Source organism: Lacerta agilis, chromosome 6, assembly GCF_009819535.1.
Source record: "Lacerta agilis isolate rLacAgi1 chromosome 6, rLacAgi1.pri, whole genome shotgun sequence".
In the NCBI taxonomy this organism is placed as follows: Eukaryota; Metazoa; Chordata; class Lepidosauria; order Squamata; family Lacertidae; genus Lacerta; species Lacerta agilis.
Window position 1 is genome coordinate 36,759,407 of NC_046317.1, and position 6,793 is coordinate 36,766,199.

The 6,793-nt window shown below is 43.5% G+C and overlaps 1 protein-coding gene across 5 annotated transcripts in view; it reads right to left on the bottom strand.

Annotated features, from left to right (window-relative positions):
* The window catches only part of FGGY (FGGY carbohydrate kinase domain containing), a 150,743-nt gene extending 144,156 nt beyond the window's left edge, over nucleotides 1-6,587 (bottom strand). For 3 of the 5 annotated variants that reach the window (XM_033151983.1, XM_033151979.1, XM_033151981.1), the window contains exon 1: nucleotides 6,360-6,455. The gene's annotated coding sequence lies outside the window, so the exon portion shown is untranslated. The other 2 variants (XM_033151980.1, XM_033151984.1) reach the window with 2 other exon arrangements.
* Between the last annotated feature and the right edge of the window lie 206 nt (nucleotides 6,588-6,793).

Here is a 6,793-nt window from a genome sequence, read left to right on the forward strand (position 1 = left end):
AAATCGGAACAAACATAAATCCAGAGAAAACCCAATTGGTGTTTGCTCCAATTCAGAAGTAAAGATCAGGTGGGGGGGGGCGGTAATGAGGTGAGACAAGGGCAAGTCTGGATAAGCCCACAGTAAGCCTCGAGTTTCCACACTAGCCCTCCCATCTCCAAAGTAGCCAGGAATTTGGAAAACTGCAGTTTGTCAAGTTGCTTGGATCAACTATAGCTATTGAACATAACTTGCTTAAACTAACAATAGATAAACCACAGTTTCTGGTCTGGACAGATTTCTGTTCTAAAGTCCAACTCTGTCCCATTATACCACATTGGCTTTTCCCTGTCTCCAATGTTCTTGAAAGGGAATGGTGTGTGTGTGTGTGTGTGTGTGTACCTTGTTTCTGAACTCTGGCTAAACAAAAATCTCACTCAAGCAACAAGATGTTGCCCTGACAGATGTCAGCAAAAATCAAAATCCGTCCAACAAACCATAAAGTTGTTTCAGCTGATAATTTGAGATTAATGAAATCAATAAATAATGGACGATTAACATTTGGGCTTCTCTCTAAAGCTGTGCTCTCAAGTTTGCACTGGCTAATTCAAGCACTCAATAAATAATGCACAAATTTCTCAGTAAGTTAATCAGTTTGTCAGACTGCAGAAACAGAGCTTGAAATGTAAAAAGGCTTGTTTACATGTTCAGTTGTCACAGAGTAACTCTGGAATTCACTGGAACAAAAATCAACAACTCAGAGGTTTAAAGGAGTGAATGAGAAGCTGAAATAAATTGAAAGAGAATTTAAAATCCCTGGAAAGATCAAGGGCTTCTTATTCTCATATAAAAAACTGGTAAGTGAACAGTTCAATGAAGATACAGGTTGACTTGTGAATAATACCATATAGTGACAACAAAAGTGAGTGGTTGGAATAGTGGAGTTTCTTGTTCACGTTTAAAAGAGTTTCAACTAGTTTATACATAGTATCAGCCCCATATTGATCGCTTTTGTTTGTTATTTAATTTCTATTTTTAAAATATTTATTTTTATTGAAACTTGTCCAAAGGTATACAAAAGTTCATACCCAATACAAAGTATCTTTTTAAATAATACACCAGAATAAAATAAATGCTTTTAAGATCTAATCTAAAAAGGAACAGAAGGGGAAAGGGGAAAAGAGAAACTGAAAGAAATTTAAAAAATCTTCTAGTTCTGTCCTGAAGCTACCCCCACATATGCATGTACTACTCATGCACGGCCATGTATACAGTGGTACCTTGGTTTAAGAACATCTTAGTTTATGAACAACTTGGATTAAGAACGCTGCAAACCCAGAAGTAGGTGTTTTGGTTTGTGAACTTTGGCTTGGAAGGAGAACATGTTCCACTTCCTGCTGAGTGTGTTCCGTTTATAAATTGAGTCGCCCGCTGCTAAGGGAAAGCACACCTTGGTTTAAGAATGCTTTAGTTTAAGAATGGATTTCCGGAACGGATTAAGTTCATAAACCAAGGTACCAGTGTATATGCAACCTCAGGAAATAAATAGAATCATACCAGGAAATGATGGGAGAGAGCTGGAGAGCCCTCATGGCTCACGAGGAAACCTCCCTGAAGCCCAAAGAAGACATCAGTGAGGGCAGAGGAAGCCCCAAAGAGAGCTGAGGAGCAACAGGGCTTTGTTTAGGCTGCTCAGAGTCCCCGCCTAACAGCTGACATACAGGGTAGCACAGCAGAAGCAGCCACTTTCCCATGTGTCCTCCAACCAGCCCCAGAGCTTCAACTCTAGATTTTTTCTTTCTCTGAATTGGAGAGAGCTGGAGAGCAAGGGGAAATGGGCATTTAAAGAATTTTTAGAGGGTGCTCCCCACTTTATGCGATTTCTCTTATGTGCGCGGGGCCCCAGAACATAACCCCCAAATAGAATCCAACTATTCTATTTTCTATAAGCCAATATATTTTTTTCAATCCAGGTATTACAAGTTCACTTTCTCTTTCACGCAAAAACTCCATAAGAAGTTTCCAATCCTTAATAAATGTCAATATTGATTTTTCTCTAATTACCAGTAAATATAATAAATTTATTAGATCTCTGTTCCCTTGAGTTCAATGTACACATACTCTTAGGTTAACTAGGTGTTGTAATCCTATACCTACTTCCCTGAGAGTAAGTCCCCTTGAACCCAGAGGGACTTACTTCCGAGCAGGAATGTATAGGATTGCACAGGAAGGCCACCGTTTTGTTGCTGTCTTCAATAATGACCCCCATTTCCATGAGATAGGCAACACCATTTTGCCTGACTCTTCTGAGAAAAGACTTACAGTAATGGTACAATTCCATACAACTCTACTCAGAGGTCCTACCAAGTTAAATATAAACCTTTTTTTTTTACTTCCAGGGTAAGTGTATATAGAAAAACAACCTAAGTCAGCTGATGAAATAGGAGAGGGTATAATGGCAACAGGAGCCTGGTAGACTGTGTCATTTCCATCACTTTTGATCTTGAAACAGAACATAGCCTTCATCTCTTCTTGTTTATTACCCTACTGCTGATAGAAGTGTGAAACAGAATTCAACTTGGATTAAGGATGTTCAGGGGGCAAACTCCCTAAAGACATTTCAGGCACTTCAGGGATTAATTTGGTCCCTTGTGCTCAGTTGTATTAGCAAGTCATCCCACAAAATGATTTACGCTTTGTAAAGGAGTCTACAAAGTGACAGAACATCAACATTTGCATATTGGATACGGTCCAGTGTGCTTCCCAGCAAAGCCATCCTATCAAACCAACACCTAAACCAAGTGTCTAATTATTTGCGACAGATACTGGAAAGCCTAGGCCAACAGTAAATTCAACAATTAAATCAAAAAATTTAATACATGCGACAAAACATGCTTTTGCAGACATTTTTCACCCAGCGGCAAGAATGTTCCAATAACCAGTTTCCAAAATTTAATGCATTCAAGGGGACTTGTTCACCCTTGAATCATAATTGTAAAGGAAGACAGCCCTAAGTAATTTGTCATCCTAAACTTAAAACATTTATTTAGATGGTTGGTACATCTGCAATTCTAACACACTGCTTCTGAGAGTTCCTGTCACATCTATTTAAAAGTAACCAGGGGCTCTCACACCAGACCAGTCTTTTTATTTTTAACTGCACAGTCCTACATATGTCTACTCAGAAGCCCTACTGAGCTCAGTCGGACTTACACCCTGATGAATATGTACAGATTTGCAACATAACTGAACATTACACCAGGATTGGAGGTACAGCACTACTTAGCAGAGGAACAGTTGCTTTATCCACATTATAATAAGCCTCTCTGGGCGGCTTCCAACAGGAGATAAAAAATACATAAAAACACCAGTCATTAAAAAACTTCCCTAAACAGGGCTGCCTTCAGATGTCTTCTAAATGTCAGATAGTTATTTATTCCTTTGACATCTGATGGGAGGGCATTCCACAGGGCGGGAGCCACTACCGAGAAGGCCCTCTGCCTAGTTCCCTGTAACTTTGCTTCTCACAATGAGGGAACTGCCAGAAGGCCCAAACGATGGGGTGGAGAAGGAGGCAGGCCAGGGCGAGATTACACACACATACACAACCAGACACTCTGGAAACTCTGCCACAGCCCACAAATTAGAGACAATACCACCACCAATATTCACGCATGGAGATAGCCAATTAACTCACCACAATCAGGGCATGCACCCCACTACATCCCCAAAAGTCGAAACCACAGCACACTCAGTCCAACTGAGTAGCACAGCCAGCAAGAACCACACTACTGCAAGCCCCCCCCCCCCAGGAGTCCCTTTAAGGGTTTGAATCTCCTTATGCTCCTCAAAACCATCCTTTTTTTTTAGCAGAGTGGAGCACGGCGAAGACATCCAACACAGTGCTCACATGAGACACCTGCAGAGAATACACGGGATGCCCTCCTGGGACAACAGCAATGTTGGGATGACTACAGGCCAGTAGCTATGCTGCAGAGTTCCATCAGGCTGCATTTCATCACCCATGCTGTTTAAGATCTACATGAAGCCACTGGAAGAGGTCATCTGGAGATACAGACTGAGGTGTCACCAACACTAGATAACACCGAGCTCTATTATCTCCTTTTCATCAAATCAAGATGAACCAATGGGTGCTCTGAATCAGTGGCTGGGCACATTAACAGACTGGGTAAGAGCCAATAAACTGAGATTAAATCCAGACAAGATAGAGGTACTGTTAGCAAGTTGTTCATCCATTTGGCTGATTGAAGTTCAACCTGTTCTGGATTTCTCCCTAAAGGATCAGGTTTGTAGTCCAGGGACAGTATTGGATCTACAGTTGTTAGCAAAGAGGCACGAGCAGCCTCAGAGGCTCACAGCACCGTTTATTGGCTTCAGCTGATAATACCAGCTGCAACCCTACCTGTACAGAGATACCTGCTCTGATTACTTCAATGCATTATATATATGGGCTTGACTTTGAATACTGCCTAGAAACTTTAGTTAGCTCAAAACAGGGCAGCAAGATGGTTAACTGGGGCTCAACCATATGATCATATTATATGTTTTGTGGTTGGCACTGTTTCCAGGCCCAATTAAGATGGCTGACATTAAGCTTTAAAGAGGACTTGAAGGATTACATACTCCCACCTATCTGCCTGATCTCAAGATCTTGGGAACCCTTGTCCAGAGCCCCTGCTAAACAAAGTGTAGCAGATAACTTAGTAGAGGGATTGCCTTTTGAGTGTCTGCAACACAGGAGGTACAACTGGTGCCACAATGCCACCACACCAAAACATGCTTAAACCACACAGGACAATAGCCTGGTTCCTGCTTGATGCAACCAGTCCTTTTGGCCCACACCTCCCTCTGACAGCCCATGTGGCCAATCCAACCCTCTAGTCCCAGCAGGCCTTGTATTCTTCTCCTACCCAACCCCACTTCCTCTTACGCTTTGGAAGCAGTGGGTACTTCTTGTCTGTAGGAGGGCAGTACTGGAACAATAATGTTTGGGAAAAGCACAATACTCATATATGGCAAGAGGGTATCCAGCTACAGCAGTCATACATTAAAGTGTGTGAGCTGTTACGTTTGGTGCTTCACATATTTTTGATACTTGCATGATGATAGCTGAATAAGCGTGTGTTGTGCTTAGTGTACGCACACTAGGAAACAGAGAAATCACAATTTCCCATCACTTGTAATACGTACAGCAACACACACCTACCTCTGATACTGTCACAAATAACAATCAACATGTGGACTGCAGGCTAATTTCCACAAAGAAATCATTTCCATGAAGGAATTCAGTAATGTTTAAACAGACCCTGTACTTTGCACTGTGTTCTAAATAATACACTGAGAAGGCGTCTCTCTTTACAGAAGGCCCAGATTGGAGCTGCTTTCAGAATTTAACCACATACCAGCAAATTCAAGTTGCACAATTGTAGTTGATGAGGACAACAAACCTGCTCCCCCCAAAAACTGCACTTTTTGCGGCAGGGAAATTAATTGGAAAGTGTGCAATAATGCTTGCATTGATGCAATGTCATCTGTCAACCTCCCTGCAAACAAATGAATCCTCCTTGGAAAGCCAACACCGACGAATCTCCCCACAAAAATGAACGTCCAAGAAACAGTTGAAGCAGAAGCAACCAGTCTGTCTTAGCTCTTCAGTATTTCAGTATTTTCCAGCCTTGGGTCCCCAGATGTAGTTGGACTACAATCCCCATCATCCCCAACCATTGGGTCACTCCAGCTGGCACTGATGGGGGCTGAAATACAACATCTGGCGACCCACAGAAACGTATCTGCAACTCGCATCAACTTCAAATGTGGCTGAAAGAGAGTCCATGACCCTTGGCTACTTGAGACTCTCTTCTCACCCTTCCCTCTTCCCAAGACTAGTAACCATGTACACCAGGATAAGGCATCATCTCAGGGATGTGGCAGTATCTGGTTGCCATTTTGCAAGGGGGGTTCATTGGGCAGGGAACCTCCTTTTCACTTCCTTAGGTCCCACTGCATACTGGGCCCCATACATACACAGGGGAACAAACCTGCAAAGCAAAAAAATAAACACATGCCTCCACTTTGTAGGCAAACCTGGTGCTAAGGATCAAAACCTCAAACTCTCTCCCCACCTCCCCCAGAGTCAACCAAGGTAAGCTAGAAGGCAACCAAAAGTACACCAAAGAGGGAGGGGGAGAGGGGGAAAGGGACACGACCCCTTGGGCAAGGGATATAGAACAAAGCCCGAGGTGTTTTATTTCCCCTCTTAAACGCAAAGGAAAGAAACATCTGCGCGAGGATTTCCTGAAACGGAACGCTCTGCTACAGAAGGCAATTCTTATTTGGGTTGGAGAGCAGAAGCCACTTACTTGCCCAGCAGTGAAATATGACCTGAGCTAGCAGTGGACAAGCCGCTCGCAGCACACGCTTTGCAGCAAAAGAAAAAAAAATGAGAGAGAGAGAGGAAAACCCACAGAGTTCCTGACAAGGCAATTTCCGGGCTTCTTGAACGGGAGCAAGAGCCGTTGCCGCGAGGGGGGAAAGGAAGGGGGGAAAGAAGAAGGCCTCGCTCATTTTCTCCTCTCTCGGCAGCGGCGCCTGGGTGCCGCTGATCCCGATTGGTCGGCTGGCCCGCGAGGCGGGATTTGGCGGAGGAGCCGGGAAGGCGCTTAAACGGGCAGTAAATAAAAGGAGCTGCTCATCCCGTCCTGCTTTTTGCCTGTGTCTCTCCCCCAACCCTCTCATTCTCATTGCTTGTTAAAAGCCATCTGCGGAACTGTAGCTACTAGCAATGCCCGCCTCG